The sequence below is a fragment of the Schistocerca americana genome, chromosome 3 (assembly GCF_021461395.2).
Source record: "Schistocerca americana isolate TAMUIC-IGC-003095 chromosome 3, iqSchAmer2.1, whole genome shotgun sequence".
Classification (NCBI taxonomy): domain Eukaryota; kingdom Metazoa; phylum Arthropoda; class Insecta; order Orthoptera; family Acrididae; genus Schistocerca; species Schistocerca americana.
In genome coordinates, this window is record NC_060121.1 from 380,494,460 (window position 1) to 380,519,209 (window position 24,750).

A 24,750-nucleotide genomic window follows, 5' to 3' on the forward strand; every position below is an offset into this window, starting at 1 on the left:
CACAAGTAGGAAAGGTATAGGGAGTTAGTAATAAGTGCAGCCAATGCTTTCAGGGGTAATGCACCATCTGGAGGAAGATATACATTGCAGACAGTTATTTCCTGAATCGTCTTTATCCTGACAGCCACAGCTTCAAGGGGGGTTTGAAGGGGCACAGGTTCACTGAATACTCAGTTCAGGACATAGACACGAACTCCACCTGACACTCTATTAGAGTCACTAAGGTTCTTGTAATATCCCCTATAGCTGCGAAGGGCAGGGGTCCGCATTGCTGGCAACCAGGTTTCCTGAAGGGCTATGCAGAAAGCGGGTGTATAGCTTAAAATTTGCTGTAGTTCAGCCAGGTAGTGGAAAAAAATGCAGCAATTCCACTGAAGGATGTCGTTATCACGAGGCTGGGAAGGCATGAAGCACACTAGGAGACAGGTTACACCTCAGAGTCACCTGCTGCCACTGATTGAGTATTTGTATCTATCCTATTGTGGATGAGGCTTCAGTGAGATCCAGGCCCTCACGGGACACTCAGATCTCCACCTCATCCGCAGGTGCAGAATTGGTACAGAGTGGTGGTGGTGGTGGTGGTGGTGTTGGGGCCACCGGAGGGTCCTTTTTCTTAGAAGACTTCTGTGTTTGCTTGCCCTTTCGCTTCTCTTTAGGGGCTTGCTGGGAGGACTTCTCCAAAGTAGCTTCAGGAACAGAGTAACACTGTGAAGCTCTTCGCCCAGTAGCTTTTGGGTCCTTTAGCCACTGGTGAGTGTCTGCTGTGGCACTAGTGGAGATCTTGGGAGGAGGCTGTTGCTTCTCTGCCTGCTGGGTGGGAACCCAATGTCCCCTGCGATTTTTTTTTTTTTTTGGGGGGGGGGGGGGGGGGGGCTTGCTCCCTAAGTAGGTGCTTTGGGAGCAACAGAAGGAGATTTTCTCCCTACCACCAAGGGGGCAGATGTATTGCAAAGGCCTAGAGGGCCCACAGTACATGGCACAGAGTGTGGTACAACTGGCATGTGTGACGGCGATGGTAATGTAGCTGCAGCATATGTGGAAGTCAAGCAGACGATGTGTAATCATTCTAATTTATATTTAGCGTCTTGGTAAGTCATCTGGTCCAAGGTCTTGTACTCCATGATTTTCCACTCCTTTTGGAGTACTGTGCAGTCTGGCAAGCAGGGGGAGTAGTGTTCTCCACAGATGATACAATTGAGAGGAGGCACATGGAGTATCTGGATCCAGTGGACGTCCACAGTCTTGACATGAGATGCTGTAAAGTGCAGTGGGAAGACATGTGCCCGAATTTCCAGCACTTAAAGCACCGCATAGGGGAAGGGACGTAAGGTTTAACATCACATTGGTAAACTATTACCTTGGCTTTTTCAGGCAATGAACTACCCCCAAAGGCCAAGATGAAGGCATGGATAGCAACCCTGTTGGCTTTGGGTCCCCTGTAAATGCGCCAAATGAAATGAGCAACCCACCATTCTAGATTGGCGTGGAGCTTGTTGTCAGACTGCAAGAGGAGGTCGCAATGGAAAATAACACCCTGGACCATGTTTTAAGGGTTTTGTGGGGAGTGATGGAACAGGAATATCACCCAGCTGGTCACAAGTGAGTAACGCCTGGGATTGGGCTGGGGATGCTGTCTAAATCAAGACTGCACCATTCTCATCTTGGACAGTGCTGTCACTTCCCCACACTTATCCTCAAGATGTTCAACAAAAAACTGAGGCTAAATAGGTAGAAAGAAGTCCCAATCCATCCTGCTAGACTAAATACATAGGCGAATATGGCTCTCTTCTTTCTGTAGCCCTACGTTCCTCCCATGGTGTAGCGAGGGAGAGAAACGATTTAGGGTCATACCTGTCAGCATTGTACTCAATCTTGCCCTTTTTTAGAGACTGCTGGCACCATACGGTCACCAGCAAAAGATGACTTAGTCCGCTTCATTGCGGGTCATTCGCCCGGATGCACCTACTCTGATCAGGGACTCTCCCCATGGGCACCACCCAGCCACAGCAAAGGGCACCTGGCATGATGGCCGTTGCCAGGAGTCCTGATAGCCCAGGAAGACAGACATCTACTCCTTCGCATACATAAGGAGTTTACAGCTCAGGCATCAGCAGTGCGATCCCTGTGTTATCAGAGGGCTACCACCAAATGGGTACATGACGGCCCCACCACAACGGACTGGCTACCATGCTGGATACTGGGTGCAGAGAAATCCAGTATTGTCATGGAGGCGAAAGAGGACAGGAGACAATGTAAGAAGATGTCATACCCCGGAAAGTGTCCTCACCCAAATAGCTGAATTGCAGGTGGAGATGCAAAGCCATGACAAGAGGTTCTGGAAATTGAATTTAAGGGCACTATTGATAACTCATGCATCACATAAGATGTCCTTCCCCATATGGCACGCACTTCTGTAGAATTTAGAAAGTGGCAGGTCAAACCCTAAAATGGAACGTGAACTTATAGGACCAAAAACTGTGAGACTCCTTTTAGTCGCCTCTTACGACAGGCAGGGATAACTCGGGCCTATTCTAACAACCGGACCCGCAGGACGTTTTGCTCAGTGAGTGACTTCCAAATCTGATGGTTCACTATGGGAAACATATGAATCATTCTTGTGGAGTAATCCCTCCTTTTTGAAGAACTATGCAATTTCTCAATATTAATTCCTGTTATTCTATGTACACCCCCCCCCCCCCCCCCCAAATCCCACCATACTCATGTACTCTAAGCATTGTCAACCTTGTTCCTGATTCATTCACACTCCTCCACTACCAAGATGGGTTATCCTTCTGTGGCCTTCTCGAACATCTGGAACTTCACCTACTCATGCCTATACCTCTGACACCATTCCACCGCATCTGTCAAGAAGCTGCTCAAATTGAGCACTTGTAATTTCTTTTTCACCAACTTCTCCAGAGTTATGAACACGAATTTTTCAAATATGTTTACTTATCTGATGTTTTTATAGTTATGAATTTATTTACCTCTGCTACCCAAATTTAACAACCTAAGTAAGTTCCTAAATTGTTGACCTCTCTGACTTATCAGAGGATTCAAATTATCAACAACACTATCCTTGTGATGGACAAGTGTATGATTGGCTTTTGTCTATCTCAAGGTTTTCAATGGTTTCCCTTTGAGACATTGTCTGAATGAGAAAACTGTTTCAATATATATGCTATCGCATCCTAATTATTTAACTGTGAAACAAACAACTAGTAAAAGTCAATCTTGCAAACAAAAAGGTAACGAGCTAATAATACCTATCTTTAATGTGTATCATAGTAAATGTATGCTGCCAAGTATTCTGCATTAATGTGCTCCCAAAAGCGATAAATTGTCAGAAGAAATACATGCTTGTTCAAGTAGAACATGGCATGTTTCACTAGCTCCATCTATGTCCAGTGCTTAGTCAACTGTTCTTTTAAACTTGAGCCACAGTTCCGCCTCCCACTTGCGTTGCGGGAAATGACCATTGTAGTAAAATAGGAGAAAACTAAACTTGAATTGAGAGATTTTGGTGTTCATTTGACTTACATGCTATTCAAGAGTGGAACAATAAAGAAACAGTCAAAGTGGTATTATGAACACTCTGCGAAACACTTGAGTACGCACTGCAACGTAATCATGTACATGTCGACTGTCAGAACTTACGAGCTCCTCTTTGAGATATGCCATGATTATCTCTTTAAACAAGTTATTGAACATTTGTGTTTCCACTTGTTTTAGTTCCCCTTTGTACTTTAGTAATCATCATTGTCACACCTGTGTAATGGTCACTGATACGAGTTTGAACACAGATGTCCTCAAAGTCAAGTCTATTTGTTGCCATTAGATTTAATGTATTTTTGTTATGAGATAGCTTTCATACTATTTGTTCCACGTAATTTTAAGAAAAAACATTTTGTATTATTTGTAGGATATATTGTCAAGAACACAACTAACGAAAATGTAATTATCCTAATCAACTGCTGAGGATTTTGTGTCATATGTTGACATGTTGTCCACAGTTTTCATCTTGGGATCTATGGCTGACATTTATTTAATGATTTTTCTGAGGTTTTGCCGTCATGGGTGTCTGGAATAGCCACAGAATCACCCTCCACTGGAGTGGAGGGCGAGTATTTGACAATGTCAACCACTTGCACTGGCAAAACGTCAGAAAAATTGTTAAATAAACGTTGGTTGATAAGCCTAAGATGAAAGCAGACATACAATAAATCGTCACTTGGATGTTTAAAGTATCCACGAATAATGATGGTATGACTGGGGGACATGTATTAATGAGTGGAGGATTATTCTGAAGTTCCTGTTACATTTGGGGAAGAGTTTGGTCGTCAGTAGAAGGTCCAGATTATAAGTTTGTGCCCACCCTTGAAACTAATTCATGCCCACACATCTTTCACGCAGCTTGAATTTTTATCTCGGTGGACTGGAGTTTCTTGTTTACTGCAACAAAAACATCACCTCTGTTTCCCATTAGACTACCATCTTGACAAACTTAAAAATATATATAAAAAAATTTCACTCCTGTAAATATTGGGTGCACTCCAGGAAGCCTCAGAATATCTTGTCATTGAACCATGAAAGTCTATGGTTCAAGCTTTCTGCTCAGCTTAGACGCAAAGGCCTCAATCCAGTACAGTGACGTTATGCCTCTAACTTCTGCCATGGTTATGCTCACTAAAGAGTCGTGTAACAATGTCAAAAACAGTGCTGTTGTACCATAAATATCGACAATATATATGACTCTTTTCCTTGAAGAACTCTTAAGTAATGCCCGATAGCCCAGAAATGGCTACATTGTTCAGTACCGTACAAACGGCAAGAATGCAGCACAGCAAATAAGAACGATTGTAGCGCTGCTGCATGCATCTATACATATTACCAAATTAAAGTTCCCCGCCGAGTTTTTCTGTCTGTATGTGAGGGCTAATCTCAGGAACTATTATAGGGATTTGGGTACGGTTTTCGCTAATAGGTAGGCTGATTCACAAAGAAGGTTTGCGTATATAATTTATTATCCTATGCTCGACAAGCCATCACGTCGTCCGGCCACTTAATGCTCCTTGAGCGGAGCTGGGGCAGGTTGCTAGTTATTGTTTAATTGCACTGTGCAACAATGAAAATGTAAATCGAACGAAAATAGCCAATTCCTATCAGTTCTAATGTGCTGATCGCGAATATCACAAAGACAATTCAAAATTAGCCCTAGTTTTCATTTTACGCTGTTTTATTATGCTGAGATAATTGTGGTATAATTATATACAGATTTTTATGTTAAGTTTAAAATCAAATATTATAATGGTCTGTCAAAGTCATAACAACAAGTAACAATGGATTATATTATTGTTCCTGGTATTACTTTTGTGCAATATTTTGGATATAAACATTTTGATACCAATTTTAGTGATCTTTTTGTCTTCTTCCTCTTCAAATTCAGTGACTTTATTGATGCATGTAATAATTTTTGTACATTTGTTTCCAGATTAACCACCAGTTGTTCAAGCTGACTGCTACTGAAGTGAACAAAAACGCCATGAGTTTGTGTTAACAGTGCTGACACATTTTGCTATGTGTGTGGAGAAGTGGCATTTGCTTCACAAAAACAGCGAATAATGCCATTGATTAAAAAGCTTACAGTTGTTATTTTGGGTGCAAAATAGGTCATCAGGATAAACCCTGAGTTCCACATGTGATCTGCAACACTTGTGCCAGCAACCTCAGGAACTGGATGCATGGGAAAGGATGTTCAATGCCCTTTGCAGTGTCCATGATATGGTGTGAGCCAACGACCCATGTCAGTGACTGCTACTTTTGCATGGTTACTATCAAGAAGGAAATATCTAAGATTAAGAAGTGAACAGTGATCTATCCTAACATTCCATCTGCCATATGCCCAGTTCTAAACGGGGAAGGATTGCCGATATCTGAACCACCGATAGAGTATGAGATTACTTCTGATGGGGATTCTTAATGTCCTGAACCATGTACATCACACAATCCAGAGTTTCTTCCAAATATATCATCAACTGATGATCCACAAAAATTGTCTCAAAATAAGTTAACTGATCTCATTAGAGATTTGGAGCTCTCTAAAGGTAAGGCTGAGATTTTAGCATCAAGATTGCAGCAGTGCAGTTTTCCGGAAAGCAGTGTAAATGTTTCATTCTACTGCAGAAGAGAGCAACAATTCACTCTTTTTTTTAACATGCAAGATATTCTTGTGGCATGTGTAGACATAAATGGTCAGTATTAATTACAACCATGATGAGTGGAGACTCTTCATTGATTTGTCAAAGTTGAGCTTAAAAGCAGTGCTTTTACATATAGGTAATGAGCTTCCTTCTATTCCAGTTGGGGATAGTGTGCATTGAAAGAGTCATACCAAAACATGAAAATTTTACTAGAAGCCATCAAGTATAATGACTCTCAATGGCAGATTTGTGGTGACTTGAAAGTGGTTGCACTGCTATTAGGTATGCAGTTAGGGTATACTAAATATTTCTGCTTTCTCTATGAATGGGATCGCCGAGCTCGTGCATCTCATTACAGTAGACATGAATAGCCCACCAGAAAATCTCTTCAATGAGGTATAAAGAACATTAAGAGTGAACCTCTAGTTGACTCTAAAAACATTCTGCTCCCGACCTTGCACATCAAGTTGGGTCCCATGAAAAACTTTGTCAAGGGAATGAATGATGATGGTGACGTGTTTAAGTACGTAAGGCAAAAATTCCCTTACTTAAGTGATACTAAAGTAAAGGAGGGCATCTTTGTAGGCCCACAGATTCGAGAGCTTTTTAGAGACCATACTTTTGATGGAACCATACAAGGTGATAAGAAGTGTGCATGGGAATGTTTTAAGACAGTCTGTTTACAGTTATCAGGGAACAAACGAGCAATAAATTACAAGGAGATTGTAGATAGCATGTTGTCATTTTATGAAAAACTTGGTTGCAACATGTCATTGAAAATGCATTTCTTACGTAGTCATATTGACTTCTTCACCAAAGGTTGTGGTGCAGCAAGTGATGAGCATGTGGAGCAATTTCATCAAGATATTGCCACATTTGATAAGAGGTGTGCTGGAAAGTGGAGCCCTACCATTTTAGCCGATTACTGCTGGACTGTCATATGGGATGTTTCCGAGTATCTGTATAATCGTATGGCCAAGCGATAATGGTCATCATTTGAATTTACCTCTGAACAAAATATGTAATTGTATATACAGTACATATGGATATTTAACATTTGTTATCCTTTATATACATTTGTGACTAGTTGATATATAAGTCTTTCCGCTCCCGGATTGGAATGACTCCTTACCCTCTCCCTTAAAACCCACTTCCTTTCTTCTTTCCCTCTTTCCTGACGAAGCAACCGTTTGTTGTGAAAGCTAGAATTTTGTGTGTATGTTTGTGTGTCTATCGACCTGCCAGCGCTTTCTTTTGGTAAGTCACATCACCTTTGTTTTTAGATATATTTCTCCCACGTGGAATGTCCCCCCCCCCCCCCCCTCTCTCTCTCTCTCTCTCTCTCTCTCTCTCTCTCTCTCTCTCTCTCTCTCTCTCTCTCTCTCTCTCTATATATATATATATATATATATATATATATATATGCTTTACATAGTTCTGGTACAAAGCATACTTAAAAAAGTATTTTCATTCATGTAATATTATCTTCATTTTTCCTTAATATTTTACAATGCCACAATGGCACTGAAATTTATAAATGGATAGCACATAACATAATTCAAGTAATTATTCACTTAAAATTTCTTATGCTGGATCTTGAAACATGAATGCATATTTAGTTAGCGAGTTATTTATACAAAAATACAGATTACTTTTTTCAAAAAACTAGTGCTAAATATTTATGAACATGATGATTTTGTATCATTTTATACTGAAATAAACATAACTAACTGAAAATCATGCAATTTATACACATTCGCTTCAAATTTGTTGTTCAGTGTTGTCTAAGTAAGCAGTCAAATACTAGCCGTCAAAAACCTTTATCAGTTCATAACTAGGACGCAGACTGCGCAGGAAAAAGGACTCAGATATAAAGTGACCTAATCTAGATTCTCCAATAACGTGACTCTTGCAAGGTATATCCGTCAAATGAGTGTATTTACGTATCTCTGATGTAAAGAGAATATGAGTCTCGCAAGATTTTTCCGACAGATGAATATATTTGCGATCTCTGACGAGAACACCGTTATAACGGAAAAATTAAAAATTCCTATCATGATATATATCGCGATTAGCTGTTACAAACAGCTGTTTGTTGTCTAAATGATAAATATTGTACACTAATTAAAAAAAAAAGCCTCGATTCAAAATTACACACACAATGACGCATGCGACACAATTCGTACCTTCGCGCGTACCTCAAAGGTGCACGCGTCTAAGTGCATGGATTCTAAGTTATGCGTTTGTTTGTTCACTTTAAAATCCAATGAAGTTAGTCACTCACATAAAATTTGTTGTTTCCTATTTTATTCATGGGTTTACAACGGGCCCAGACGTTGGCGATTTTTTTTTTTTTTTTTTTTTTTTTAATTGGAAAAAACCTCCCAGCTGCGGCGCAGTTACGTATGGCACGACTAGCGGAAGGTTAACAACACCAAACAAATGGCCATAGGCATATGCTGGATGGTTAAAATATCTACATTAGCATAAAGACATACAGCATCTTTTTTTTACGCTAGGCAACGCAAACCGGCCACTTGTTTGCGTGATATAGCGTGTTTCTTACACGGTTAATTTTACGTGACGAAGGACGTGTAACCGCATACAGAGCATTACTTACCGGTTACCTGAAATATTGTCAAGTGAAGAGGCTCATCATGAAAACCGGGGGAAATTGTTATAATCTTATCTGTTTGTCCACTTGGCTACTGCAAACCGTAACACATTCAAGGTTAAAAACATTACGTAACGAATACATGAGGACTACGCTGTGTTATTTGTGGGGTCTTCTGTTTATAGGCAGTAGCATTCGCTGTACGCTATGGAAAGAAGTGCCTACACACGACTTCCACGAATGATAGCCACAGTACAATTATGATCGTTACGCGTGCCATTAAGTTCAAATTGTTCACCATTACAAAATCAGCTGCCAATATCAGCTCTGGAGAATGTCTCCTAATGAATTAGTTTCTTGTATTATACGATACTCGCGACAGTGAAGATTTTGGAAATGTTCAGAAACAACTTCGTTTAGATGCACGAAAAAGGGTAGTTACAAACTTGTGAACCTTACCAAGTTAGGCGTGTAACCGGCATTTTAATTGTAATTCATTTGTCTCTGTCTTACTCGAAGAGTTTCAATGTCAAAATAAACTTTCCAAGCACACAATCTTGTTGTGTGTAACACAAACAGCTTTCACTTTATTGATAACTTTGGTTCCATGCTACTATGTGAGCCTCTCTCCACCCCTCCCCCTCCTTACTCCCCTTTCCTCATTATTGAGCGAACTGATCCTAAGTATATAAGTATTTTTCCCACATTCTGAGTGAACAATAATCTTACTTGAACTATGTCTGTCTGTCTGGCAGGGCAGGTTGCAGGTTCAGTTTGCAAAGATATTTTCCTTGGAGGTGGACAGCAGCAGTTGCTCTTCCCTTATCCTCGATGGGTTATGTCCTTTCATCTGTGCCCCTTCCTAGCTTCATACATACTAGTCCCCTAACAGTGCAAGACTGATCTTTTAAGTTAGAATTGTAATGTAAGTTGAAGAACAATAACTATTTTGTACACTAGCCTGCATTGTACTGGTGAATACTCTGCCTATGATCCAACTGTTTCTTGCCCAAATTAAAGCAGGACAATGATGAATAAGTAACTCTTCAATAGGTAATAGTAAATGAATTCACTCAGAGATCTGTACATATTGGAAAAATCTTCAAGGCGATGTAATGAACATTTACCCATAATTTAAGTTGGGCAGATATCACATTTCACCAGTTAAGTTGGTAGCTTGCATACTAATTAACAACAGAGATAATCTATACATTTGCGAAGTTCTTACTAATACATACAGAACTGGCAAAATTGTTTGCAGGATGGCTTCCAAAGATGACAATTCTCAAAAATTGAAAGATAGGCCTACTGTAAATTTTCTATTTCACAAAAGAAAAGACTTATCTCTCTCCTATCTGTACTATGCAAGGTACTAACAAAAATTACACAAAAAAAAGGAATCTGAATCAAGCAAAGGAAGAAGCAGGCTCTAGAAGTAATCTATAACAACATTGGGCCATACATAATTTGTGAGTGAAATTACAAAATGGAGCAATGAGTATGAATTACCACTTTAAATGAAATTAATATGCTATACAGAGTGTCTTGCCTTGGGAATAATAATAATAATAATAATAATAATTTACATCTCAGAAGGTTCGCTCAACAACACTATTTTATATTAATTCACTAAATTTTGCAAGGACTAAATACCAAAACAGTTTCAGTCAGTATTTTCTATCTTTGCAAGGAATATGACAATGCAATTCACAATATTTTAGCAGAAAAACAAAGATTTTATGACATTATCAGTACTGGTATAGCTAACAAATCAAGTGGCTCACTTTATTCTGAGCAAAAAGAATAAAGGGCATTGTAGTACACAATTAAATTCAACAATTGTAGACAGGGACTTTTTTTTGGGGTAGGGGTGGGGGGCTGTAGACATATTTAATGGAGCTGCATGAGGTTCAATATTAGGCCTCTTCTTAACATGTAAATGGACTTCCATTTAATATATATCAAACAGAATTAGTTCTTTTTTGTTTTAACACAAATATTATAATTATTCCCAACTCCTGCAGCCACAGACAACACTGTAAATAATGTGTGTACAGGATATTCCAATATTTTGGGCACATGTATGTAACTAGAGAAATATGCCTTAGAGCTTCCTAAACAGGCCAGTTCAATAATTCCTGCACTTTGTGACAAGCACTGATCAGACACAAATCCACAAGTGCATATTTTTTGCCTATTTTCGTTGAATAATTTATTATGAATTTTTAGTAGCTCTTTTCTTAAGGTGGAAGTTTTCATTGTACAAAAGCTTTCTATAAAAATAGTATAGGGTACTCACTCACTATTATCTTGTAGACAGCTGGTTAAGGAGCTAGGTATTTTAACTACAGCATCACATTACATACTTTCTCACATTAAAATTGTTATAAATAATCCATAAGAGTTCAGGACAAATAATAATATCCATAACTACAATACCAGAAGAAAAAATCCCTTCATACTCTTAATTAAGAGTTACCATTAGTTTAGAAAGTCGTGAATAATGCTGCAAGCAACTCTGGTTACTTTCCTAATGATATTAAACATCTGACAAATACGAAAGTAACCGAAAGAAATTTCATTGGCACAACTTCTATTATTCCACTGAATAATTTTTATTTAGAAACTTATTTGGTTGAAAAGTATTACATACTACTTCTGCTACCAAATTACTTTATTTTGTTATGAGAGCAGATCTGTAAACTGTCAGCATACAGACATATTTAAATCAATACTACATTGTTGTTGTTGTGGTCTTCAGTCCTGAGACTGGTTTGATGCAGCTCTCCATGCTACTCTATCCTGTGCAAGCTTCTTCATCTCCCAGTACCTACTGCAACCTACATCCTTCTGAATCTGCTTAGTGTATTCATCTCTCGGTCTCCCACTACGATTTTTACCCTCCACGGTGCCCTCCAATGCTAAATTTGTGATCCCTCGATGCCTCAAAACATGTCCTACCAACCGATCCCTTCTTCTAGTCAAGTTGTGCCACAAACTTCTCTTCTCCCCCATCCTATTCAATACCTCCTCATGAGTTATGTGATCTACCCACCTTATCTTCAGCATTCTTCTGTAGCACCACATTTCGAAAGCTTCTATTCTCTTCTTGTCCAAACTAGTTATCGTCCATGTTTCACTTCCATACATGGCTACACTCCATACAAACACTTTCAGAAACGACTTCCTGACACTTAAATCTATACTCGATGTTAACAAATTTCTCTTCTTGAAAAACGCTTTCTTGCCATTGACAGTCTACATTTTATATCCTCTCTACTTCGACCATCATCGGTTATTTTACTCCCTAAATAGCAGAACTCCTTTACTACTTTAAGTGTCTCATTTCTTAATCTAATTCCCTCAGCGTCACCTGACTTAATTCAACTACATTCCATTATCCTCGTTTTGCTTTTGTTGATGTTCATCTTATATCCTACTTTCAAGACACTGTCCATTCCATTCAACTGCTTTTCCAAGTCCTTTGCTGTCTTTGACAGAATTACAATGTCATCGGCGAACCTCAAAGTTTTTACTTCTTCTCAATGAATTTTAATACCTACTCCAAATTTTTCTTTTGTTTCCTTTACTGCTTGCTCAATATACAGATTGAGTAACATCGGGTAAAGGCTACAACCCTGTCTCACTCCTTTCCCCACCACTGCTTCCCTTTCATGTCCCTCGACTCTTATAACTGCCATCTGGTTTCTGTACAAATTGTAAATAGCCTTTCGTTCCCTGTATTTTACCCCTGCCACCTTCAGAATTTGAAAGAGAGTATTCCAGTCAACATTGTCAAACGCTTTCTCTAAGTCTACAAATGCTAGAAACGTAGGTTTGCCTTTTCTTAATCTTTCTTCTAAGATAAGTCATAAGGTCAGTATTGCCTCACGTGTTCCAACATTTCTACGGAATCCAAACTGATCTTCCCCGAGGTCAGCTTGTACTAGTTTTTCCATTCGTCTGTAAAGAATTCGTGTTAGTATTTTGCAGCTGTGGCTTATGAAACTGATTGTTCAGTAATTTTCACATCTGTCAACACCTGTTTTCTTTGGGATTGGAATTATTATATTCTTCTTGAAGTCTGAGGGTATTTCGCCTGTTTCATACATCTTGCTCACCAGATGGTAAAGTTTTGTCAGGACTGGCTCTCCCAAGGCCATCAGTAGTTCCAATGGAATGTTGTCTACTCCGGGGGCCTTGTTTCGACTCGTCTTTCAGTGCTCTGTCAAACTCTTCACGCAGTATCTTATCTCCCATTTCGTCTTCATCTGCATCCTCTTCCATTTCCATAATATTGTCCTCAAGTACATCGCCCTTGTATAAACCCTCTATATACTCCTTCCACCTTTCTGCCTTCCCTTCTTTGCTTAGAACTGGGTTGCCATCTGAGCTCTTGATATTCTCTTCTCTCCAAAGGTCTCTTTAATTTTCCTGTAGGCAGTATCTATCTTACCCCTAGTGAGACAAGCCTCTACATCCCTACATTTGTCCTCTAGCCATCCCTGCTTAGCCATTTTGCACTTCCTGTCGATCTCATTTTTGAGACGTTTGTATTCCTTTTTGCCTGCTTCATTTACTGCATTTTTGTATTTTCTCCTTTCATCAATTAAATTCAATATTTCTTCTGTTACCCAAGGATTTCTATTAGCCCTCGTCTTTTTACCTACTTGATCCTCTGCTGCCTTCACTACTTCATCCCTCAAAGCTACCCATTCTTCTTCTACTGTATTTCTTTCCGCCATTCCTGTCAATTGTTCCCTTATGCTCTCCCTGAAACACTCTACAACCTCTGGTTCTTTCAGTTTATCCAGGTCCCATCACCTTAAATTCCCACCTTTTTGCAGTTTCTTCAGTTTCAATCTGCAGTTCATAACCAATAGATTGTGGTCAGAATCCACATCTGCCCCAGGAAATGTCTTACAATTTAAAACCTGGTTCCTAAATCTCTGTCTTACCATTATATAATCTATCTGATACCTTTTAGTGTCTCCAGGGTTCTTCCATGTATACAACCTTCTTTTATGATTCTTGAACCAAGTGTTAGCTATGACTAAGTTATGCTCTGTGCAAAATTCTACGAGGCGGCTTCCTCTCTCATTTCTTCCCCCCAATCCATATTCACCTACTATGTTTCCTTCTCTCCCTTTTCCTACTGACGAATTCCAATCACCCATGACTATTAAATTTTCGTCTCCCTTCACTACCTGAATAATTTCTTTTATCTCGTCATACATTTCACCTATTTCTTCATCATCTGCAGAGCTAGTTGGCATATAAACTTGTACTACTGTAGTAGGCATGGGCTTCGTATCTATCTTGGCCACAATAATGCGTTCACTATGCTGTTTGTAGTAGCTAACCCGCACTCCTATTTTTTTATTCATTATTAAACCTACTCCTGCATTACCCCTATTTGATTTTGTATTTATAACCCCGTAATCACCTGCCCAAAAGTCTTGTTCCTCCTGCCACCAAACTTCACTAATTCCCACTATATCTAACTTTAACCTATCCATTACCTTTTTAAATTTTCTAACCTACCTGCCCGATTAAGGGATCTGACATTCCACGCTCCAATCCGTAGAATGCCAGTTTTCTTTCTCCTGATAATGACGTTCTCTTGAGTAGTCCCCGCCCAGAGATCCGAATGGGGGACTATTTTACCTCCGGAATATTTTACCCAAGAGGACGCCATCATCATTTAATCATACAGTAAAGCTGCATGTCCTCGGGAAAAATTACGGCTGTAGTTTCCCCTTGCTTTCAGCCGTTCGCAGTACCAGCACAGCAAGGCCATTTTGGTTAATGTTACAAGGCCAGATCAGTCAATCATCCAGACTGTTGCCCCTGCAACTACTGAAAAGGCTGCTGCCCCTCTTCAGGAACCACATATTTGTCTGGCCTCTCAACAGATACCCCTCTGTTGTGGTTGCACCTACGGTACGGCCATCTGTATCGCTGAGGCACGCAAGCCTCCCCACCAACGGCAAGGTCCATGGTTCATGGGGGGAATACTACATTAATAAAATATAATTGTTGCACTTGGCAGACGTAAAATTTATTATGAAAATGACCCATAGAACATAATGGAAAATTCAGCAATGGAAGAGAAGTCATCAGACAAAGTGATACCTAAATTAACATTTCTTTACATAACAAAGAGCTTGTATCTGGGGACAGTCCATACCACCAACACTGCTCCTTTTCTGTAGGACCAACAATACAGATCTAGGCACGAATGTTAATAAATAATGGAAAGACCGGGTCAAAGCAATTGAAAGAAGACAGTCTTTAGTTTAGCCCGAGGTGTTCGAATAAATCTTCTGGCTTATGACTGCTTTATTTCTTAAGACAAACACTGACAGCCAGAGAAATAAGCCAGGACAGCATGAAAGACACAGACTTTTCAGTGAAAGTTAGGTAAGTCAGTATGTAGTTTAGATGGGCAAAGGTAAGATCTCTTGCATTACTCTCCAAAATAAGAAACTGTCTGTAAACTAAAGAGTGAGCAGTGCTTGTGACATGGTAAGTGGGCTTTCAACGTTACAACTACCCAACAGGATGACTAAGAATAAATTTTCCATCAAGTGGTGCAATGCAATGTAATGCACTGCTGATTTACACAACTCTATTTGTGGGTGTTTCTTTCTTACATTAGTTACTAATTTCTATAATCTGTATAGTGTTAATAAATTTAGTGGAAAATAAATACCTCCTTGCAAGTGCGCACACTCTATTGCCATGGAGTAAAACAGTCTGTAGGTGCTCCTTATGAAGTAGTTTGGCATAGACAGTGGGGGCTAGTCTGTTACACACTATGTATAGCTTCAATTTTGGATTTTTGACAAAATAATGTTGTTGGATATATCAAAAAATCTACTCACCAAGTGGTGGCAGAACATACATACGAAAGGAGGTTATAATTAGGCAGGCTTTTGGAGCCAGTGGCTCCTCCTTCAGGCAGAATGATTGAAGGGGAAGGATGAGGGATGAAGGAAAAGGATTGGAGAGGTCTAGGAAAAGGGGAAAATTTTGCAAAAGTCACCCAGACCTGTGGGTCTGAGGAGACTTACCAGATAGGATGACAAGGAAAGACTGACTGTAGTTGGGAACTGCACCTGCTGAGATTTGAAAACCTGAAAGCTCAAAGGTGGAAGACAGGGTAATATGTAAGACACATTACTGCTTAAACATATTGTATGAGTTAATAAAAGTGGAAAGCTTAGTGCGCTGTATGTAACGGAGGTGGGAATGAAAGCGGCGAAAAATAGACAGGCAAGAAAATGAAAGATGCAGAAAACTAAAATGGAGTGAAGATAGGACTTGTTACTGTGAAGAAATGCTGAAACAGAAAAAATTAATGCAAAAGTAAGGCCAGGTGGGTTTTGAGAACCGAGGACATGTAGTGCTAGTTCCCACCTGTAGAATTCTGAGAAACTGATGTCTGGGGGAAGAATCCAAGTGGTGCATGTGGTGAAACAGGCAATGAGGTCACAATTGTCATGTTTTAGTGCATACTCTGCAACATAATATTACATGTTGGCAGTATACATCTTCTGCCTATGCCCTTTAATCCTAATTTATAAACTGCTATTTGTCATACCGATGCAAAAGGCCAAACAGTGGTTAGTTTGGTGTTTTACATTGGCATGACTACCACCAAGTTATCAACCAGTGGCATGGCTCTGAAAACTTACCTAATTATAACCTCCGTTTAAGTGTGTGTTCTGCTGCTGCTTGGTGAGTAGCTTTTTTATCCATCCAATTATATTATTCAATTTTGGATTACTAAATATACAGTTTGTGGGAAATGACTTATGTTAAACACAAAAGTGGAAGCAAAAATAAACTTATTGACGGTAGCAGGAAAGCACTTTTAGAGCTGATAAAGGATTTGCGAATCTTAATTAAAGACTACAGTTGAAAGGCACATAAAAGACTGGCAATAATTCAAATTCCTTTCTTCTGCATGGTAACTGGCCACGAAGATTATTTTTCTGATTAGAAACTTGTCAGAAAGAGCTTGGCACAATATGGAAACTTTTACTGGTTTCCACAAGACTGCTGTATAGGACAGGAGCAAATGGAGACAAAATTAGGCAGAAATACTTCCATATGAAGGAAGACTTGCTGTGAAATGGCTACCAGTTAGTCCCAGATCCTAAAGGTATGGTGAACACCACATGAGGAATGGTATAATTAGTAGATGGCTCCAGCTTACACATACAGATATGAAGACAAGTGTGGTAATGCATAACATTCTCTGAATTGTTTTGTCCTGTTCAAAATAAGAATGATTCGTGGAGAGTAAGGAATAAATCATTATAGTTGATTCTTTAAAGCCTACAGCGATAAGTTGATATAAAGAGTGAGCCATACTAGATAGGAACCTAATGGGAAAAAAAGGAGACAAGGGGGGAGGGGAAGGGGGGCCCCACAATAGTTGGTGGTGGGGGGGGGGGGGGCAGTGGGAGGGAGGGGATAAACGAAGAATATGTAAATAGTGTGTCGCAGGAGGAATGTCAATACTGAGGGATACGACAGGAATGATCATTCAAAGCAAAAAAAAGTCTAGTAAACATGGGCTCCATAATGAATACCTTAAGAGCTATGAGCACTATTTCAACTTTGATACTATGGAACACATCCCTTCTACTGAACAAATGATCATGCTCTTAGCTCTTAAGGTATGCATTTTAGAGTCCACTTTCACTAGACTGTTTTGCTTCGAATTATCATTCCCTGAATACTGGCAATTTCTCTTGGGACACCCTTTATACAGAATGCTTGGTTCTGAGTATGACAATACACATAACACACTAATCTGTATCCGGGGAAGAAAAAGCACAAAGGATGACTTCATTAACACGCAGGCTTGGACATAAGGTACGAAATAATTTGTTCACTGACAATAGCACAAAAGGAAAACTTCCATCAATACTAGGGTCAGTATGAATATTGTATTCAATAGAGCTGTTGGTTCTATTGGGGATGGTGAGACCTAACTTTAGAACCAGGTAATCCAACAATTATGAGAAGAGTTAACTTCTATTATTAAATCTGAATCACATTTTAGAACTTGGTTCCTTCCTCAGTAAGGAGTAAGGGTTAGAATGGGGAAGGTTAAAAAGGAAAGAATGAGAGTGTCTTACACACAGTGACGACAAGGATAAACAAAAATGAAGAGGGAGGTGTCAGAAAGGGTAGGAGGTCACAGATAGTACATGGGTGAGCACTGTGCTTACCAAGACACACACACACACACACACACACACACACACACACACACACACACACACACACACACACATATATATATTTATATATATTTTTTAAGCTGGCAATATATATTAAGCTGGCAATTGTAAAATTATTATTGGGTGTATTAACTGTTCGTTGAACTCCCTGGAACTGGATCACACCATGAATTGCAGCCCTTTTATGTACTGTGGAAAACCAACAGCGCATGTGCCATAAATCGTTGGTGCTGCCCATTAATGCAACTGAAGATACAGTTACCCAGTAGGAAAGCCGGCTGAAAGAAACGATGACACATTATCAAATGCTTACATCGATACATACTGTCAGCTGAGTCAAAGACCACTGTTCATCACAGCGAGAGCTTCTACAAGGAGGAGATGGTTGAAATTACATGGAAGTTTGATGAACATAAAAAGGGGACAATGCTGTGTGCACTTGCTTTTCTGTGGAGCCCCTGTACCCAAGATATTATACCTAAATTTGCAAGATTAATTTGTTATATTAATAATCAAAATGGGCAACAATATTAAGAAGCATGTTAGTTTTGCCTTAATGACAGAGCACATTCATTTTTCTTAAAGATATCTAGGGAATTGTTGGATTGATCTCCTTAGGCACTATCAGACTCAGTACACAGGAGCATGTTCACTTCTCAGTCTTCAAAATTTTGACTCTGTTGTTCTCGACCCACGACATCTGATTATGACACACATCGATGGATTGTGATTAATCTTACTAGTGAAGAATTTGATGAAGCCAAGCTATCAGTTTTGAGGAAGCCCTAAATTTTGCTCCCACGCCAAGAACCCCCCCCCCCCCCCCCCCCTCTTAAGAAGGTCACTGAATCCTTTCCAATCTGTGGAGCAAGCAGTGCCCAACCTTCCTGAGGATCTAGCAGAAGAAACCAGGAAAGAGGTTTTGCATGCACTCCGTTGACCTCTGCCCTGGTGGGGTAATATCGCCTCTTCAAAACAACTCTATTTGTGTCTTTTGGTGAAATGACATATATTCAGCCTGTTGCTGTTCTTACATCAGCAAGTGTAGGAATGTCATTCTTGCCCACGGTAAAAATGTCATGTTCCTCAGGGTATATAAAAGATGATTAATGTAACGAGGCTGTAGGAAGCTAATTATAACCTCACTGGTAACTTCATTAACACTCAAAACACATCTAAGCCATGCAACAAACCCTATGATATCATTGAGGTATGAGTACTGTTGGTTCCATGTTAGGTATTCATTTTTTGTGTCTGGTGAATAGAAGAAAACCTTCATCCGGATTTTGTTATGGCCAGTGGGAATACCGCAGTGTAACTTTTAGGTACATGCAACTGTGCAAATTGGCAAAAACCACTCTTGCAGGAGAGATACTTCTTTGCCACAACCCTTTTTCTTTGTACAATGAAAATGACAAGTGCAATGTTCCTGGAACACCATTCCAACAGCTGTCTGGGTATATTATCTGAAAGTTTTAGACACGCTGCAGGCTGGCATTAGCAGGATGTCTCCTAATAGTACCAACGATACCATAAGATGGTCTTTTGCCATGTTATGCAGCAAGGAAATGCACAGACATTGAAATTGCCCAGATGAAAAGATATGTTTGCAATATTCTTGCTGTTTTTATACTGGGCTGCAGTACCATTTGAGAACTAATAAATTTACTAGTGTTTTCTATGGAAATGAGATATTATGAAGTTAACCAAATAATGATGGAAAAGATGAACACTCACAGTGTCATGTTTAAGGCATTCTGATGTGGTGATAAATGAAATGGGTTTCTGGATGCCTATAATAAACAAAAAATGGATGAATAGTGGCCTATGCATCATTTCTGTGAAACCCTTGGACCTCATCGTGAAACACAAATGTATAATTCTCTACAAAATCACATATAACAATGTACTCATTGCCACAAAATGTCACTTTCACATGTTGAAGAAATTCAGACTGTTAGGTGGCTTTGAAGGAGTGCAGCAGCGACAGCTTTTTAATTAGTTGATGACGTTTTCCAAGAAGTCTTCCGCAGAAGACAAGCGAGTGTGCAGAGTTGTTCTGTCTGTATGTGTCAGCAGTTTGTGTGTTACTTCATTAATACTATTTTCATCAAACAACTCTCCCAGGTATGTTGTGAAAGAATGTGTACCTGGAGAGTTTTCACATGCTGACATATAATATTTTGGCTGTGTAGGATTGCATATAATGTACACCAGGCAGTATTTGTACATGTTGACAGTCAGCATCACATGTCAACTCTTTCCATCTGCAACATTCCAACATGAACTTCACATTTTGGTGAATACTACAAACACACGCTTTGGGTACCATTCACACCAGCCAGCACACAGTACTTGGATCGTAAGTGGCAAAATTTTGATAATTCTATTGTCAGCCCTGGACGTATATCTCTGAATACTTTATGAAGGTTATTCAGGTTCCCCGGCACCAATTATTTTTACTTATCAACCCTGGAACCATTTCCTCGACAGTAACAAAATCCTTTTTCCCCAGGCAAACAGTGGCTCATCTATTCTCTGTTACAAAATTCGATGACACAGTTCAAAATGAGTTCCCTTAGGACACAGCTAGGTATTGGAATAGGAGTTGCTAAGAAACCACTTTGACTAACTATTTTACTTTTCTCAATAAATAGTTTTGAGGCCCCAAATTAAATTTCAATTCTTCGAATGCTCCAACTTTTTGGAAGAAGTGTCAACATCTGGATCTTCTCACTGCCTATGGTGCTAGTACTTAACATCTCTTTCAATTGTGTTATAATTTCACATTCCAAATTTGTTTCACCCTCCACTTTTTCTCCAACACTGGGTACATATTTACTCTGAAGTACCTCTGACACTAAGTTTTTTCTGTGTGTATGTTTTCTTTAGTTTGGAGTACCTCTGAAACTTTCTCAAACTTTTTCTGTGTGCATGTTTTCTATCTGTCTCCTCTCCTTCACTGGGGATTCGCCAAGAGATAACAGACTGTGATTTAATGCAACCGATGCCTATCTGTTTCAATGTACTTGGGATGGGCCCTTGTTAATTTTTTCCTATGCCTGTCACATATTTTGCGGTCTGTCATTGTGCCACTGATCTTACCAACCATCAACATTTACACTTTACATAGACTTTTCTTGCATATGTTGTGTCTATTTTCCCTGAAGCAGTTACAGCAGTACACAATCCTATCAAACGCCATCTTCACCTGGTAAATTTGTAAAGGCACAAAAAACAACACTTTTGCTACAACTTCCTCTGTACATGTAGTATCCACAATGTCATCCAAGCTTTGAACGAAAACACTTCACTCACACAGTTTCCTATCTTCTGACTTAACAGTCAGGGAACAATACTGCTTGCTACTGGCTTGTTCCTTTTGAAAGATTACATGTGATTGGTCAAAATAAAAATTCGCCTCACAACTTTACCTGTAATTATTCGAAACAAGAATACTTGCTATTGGCCTCTTCAGATTGCCTGCTTAACGGTGAGTGGTGAAAATAAAAATGCTTGTTATTAGCCTGTTCACCTCGCAAGCTGACCAGTAATTAGTCAAATTAAAAATGCTTGCTATTTGCCTGTTCACATTGCTGCCTTACTAGGTGTTACTATCATGTCATTTTTTTTAACAGTGAAAATGTTTTTCCGTAGTTTATGTCATTTTGTTGCAGTTTGTATTGCTTTATTGTATCACATGGCGGTACGTATTAATTTATATCAGCTAATACAAATGTCATTACAACTTGATTGTTTTGTATGATCGTGACATGTTTTGAAGTATTCAAGGTGAAGGATCAACGTAACTAAACTGAACTGTGTACATTGTTTAAGTATGGTTACATTGGGTAGCATTTAAAAGCCTTTCCCAGTCATTTCCAAATTTACCTGTTTCACTATTGCGTCTCTATTAGAACAGAAATTACAGCCGTTCCTGTCAGCAGTGTTATTTTTTCAACACACATTTTCAGAACTTCGGGTGGCCATAACTTTTGTTGTGTAGTTGTGCTGCAATTCTGTAATTTGGCCTTTATCATTCTCTCACCATGTACAGCAAACATACCAAATTAAGTGAAAATCAGAAATGGCCAAGTTGAAAATTGTACTTTTTTGCATTGAAGATCTGCACATGGACTAATATATTTTTATACACTTGTCGTCTGCTGTACAAACACACGCAAGGAGGGCTTACACCTTCCCGGACCCAGAAAGCTTGAAATCTTGACTTAAGAACACCTCAAGCTCATGTTCACACAAAATGGCTACATTGACAAACAGGTCACTTGTTTCTTAGAGAGTTTGGACCAGCAGAAGATCAATGTAGATCGCATCAGTTACTGTCCTCCCAGATACTGTGTGGGGGTAGTGGGTTGATGGGGCAGGGGGGGCACACATCTTCAAAGATAGGAAGGGTTTTAAGGAGATTTAATATTAAAACTATATTTCATCTGTCAGAGTGTCCCTTGGCTTGATAAAAGATTGTCTAGGATTGAGGAAGTCCAGCATTTACCAAGTCTCCTGCCATTCAGACAATTCACTGTTTCCAAAACACGTTTTGAGCACCACTGCCACGCTCAGTTACTACAATCTCATAAATCTGCAATGGTGGAGCATTGTCAAACAAAGGGACACAGAACGGTGTATGTTGAAAGAGACAGATAGTTGCCCCTGCATCTCACTATTGGGCTGTGCATGAAAAGGAATCAATCAAAGTTAAACTGGCAAATAACATTATAGATACAAGGGCCTTAAGTGAAATGTGGAATCCTATTTTAGCTGATATTATTAGACAATGGTCAGTGGCTCAACCAACAATATTGCCTTGACATACTTGTTCAAAAGCAATTCATCATTTCTACCAGCTACCAGCACTGGGACTTCACTTGTGTTATGGAGCAGCAGCAGAAATTATCTGGCACTGTTGGTGTTCTGCAGTATATAAAAGGTCCTCCATTCAGGGAATGTAAAAAAGCTGAACAGCTGGATCTATCAATTGTTGCTACATTGAAGAGACTGCCCAAGTTTATCATGCTGGCAATATGTACTCAACTATCTCGATTTCATTGTCTCCACTATTAGTGACTGGAAAACTTTACACAGCATGAGCGATGTCAAATGCATCACTTCAGCCAATCTCAGCCAAAATCTGAAGATCCCAGAGGCTTAAAATTTGCTCGCTTTGCAGCAGAAGTAGATCAACTAGGAGTAATGGAGCTCTGATACAGGGTGATTATAATTAAAGTTAAAATTTCAGAATGCTGTAGAAACAACACCACTGGTCAGAATGACATCAAATTACAACGGACTATTATTGGAGAAGAGGGAAAATGTATGGCAGAAGAAAAAATAGTGTGAAAATTGATCAATAGATGGCGCTGTATGTGTCAGAACACGTAAATGAAAACACCTGTCATGCACACGACTCTTTGAAGTTGGTACAAACACACCAGGTACATGGCTTTTCCTCTTTTCACATCTGCAACGTTCGCCATGACTGTCTCAATGCAGGCTTGTACTCTGCTTGTAAAGCTGTATAACAAGAATGATGAGTGTGCAAACGTTGCTCTACACAAGATCCGGACACTGAAGGGTTTGAAAAAAGGTGTTGGTCCGATGACTGCAATGGTCTCAAGAAAATTATTCCGAAATTCCAAAAGACAGACTCTTTTGGTGTGCAGTCTGGTAGAGGGAGGAAACAAATTGATTCGACATCAGTGGAACCAGTGGCCACAGCAATGCAGGAGGAGACAAGTGGTGGTGTGTAAACAATAGTGCATGGAGAATTGCCCGAACATTGAACATACCTGTGAGCGCAGTGCGTGAAATCCTACAAGACATCTTTCTTTGCTATCCAGTTGATTCCTGTTGACCTGCAAGCAAGAGAGATCTTTGCTTTAGAATTTCTTGCTCACACGGAAGTGGACAACGACTGCCATGGAAGATTTTGTGGCCATACAAAGCCCACTTCCATCACCCAAGATATGTTAATGCACAGAACTGTCAAATACGGGCAACAGAAAATCCACACGCAAATCAACCAGTACCATTTCATCCTGACAAGGCCACTGTGTGGTGCAGGTTTACAGCATCATTTATCACAGGGCCATATTTTTTCAAAGACACAGGTGCTTCCAGTCCTGTTACCAGTACAGTCACTGGTAAGCAGAATTAGTGTCTTTTGTGCAACCACATCATTCCAGCTCTCCGACAGCATGGATGTGTGGATGAGATAATTTTTTATGCAAGATGGCGCACCTCCGCACATTGCAAAATCCAGTTAAGCAGCTGCTGAAGCGCCATTTCGGAAATGCTAGAATTGTCAACCGACATTTCCCTACAGCCTGGCAATCTAGAGCAGTTTCAGGATGTCGTGGATACAGATGGTTGTCACATTGAGCAACGTTTATAACCTGGAATATGAACATGGTATGCGATTAATGAATGTTATCCTCTCATGTGGAAATTAAAATTTATTACTTTCAACAATTTATTTGTCATTTCTTTTATGCATGTCCTTTCAACTGTTTCCACGCAGTTTCACTATCCTACCTTCTAGCTCTTCCATGGGGGCTCTCTCAAGTGGAGAAAGTTGTATTATGGCCACCTTGTACTGTCTTAAGCTTAATGGTTTTTGCTATGCCTATTGTGTAAAGAGTCTCACAAAGAGCTCTTC

The 24,750-nt window shown here is 39.6% G+C and overlaps 1 protein-coding gene across 7 annotated transcripts in view; it reads right to left on the minus strand.

Moving 5' to 3' along the window:
- The window catches only part of LOC124605193 (D-aspartate oxidase), a 257,938-nt gene that overhangs the window by 87,480 nt on the left and 145,708 nt on the right, over window positions 1-24,750 (minus strand). Inside the window, exon 1 of one of the 7 annotated variants that reach the window (XM_047136713.1) lies at window positions 8,821-8,966. The exons of 4 other annotated variants lie outside the window; for them this stretch is intronic. The gene's annotated coding sequence lies outside the window, so the exon portion shown is untranslated. Of the gene's footprint in view, window positions 1-8,018; window positions 8,133-8,820; window positions 8,967-24,750 lie in introns of those variants that run through there. 2 more of the 7 variants (XM_047136717.1, XM_047136716.1) reach the window with 2 other exon arrangements.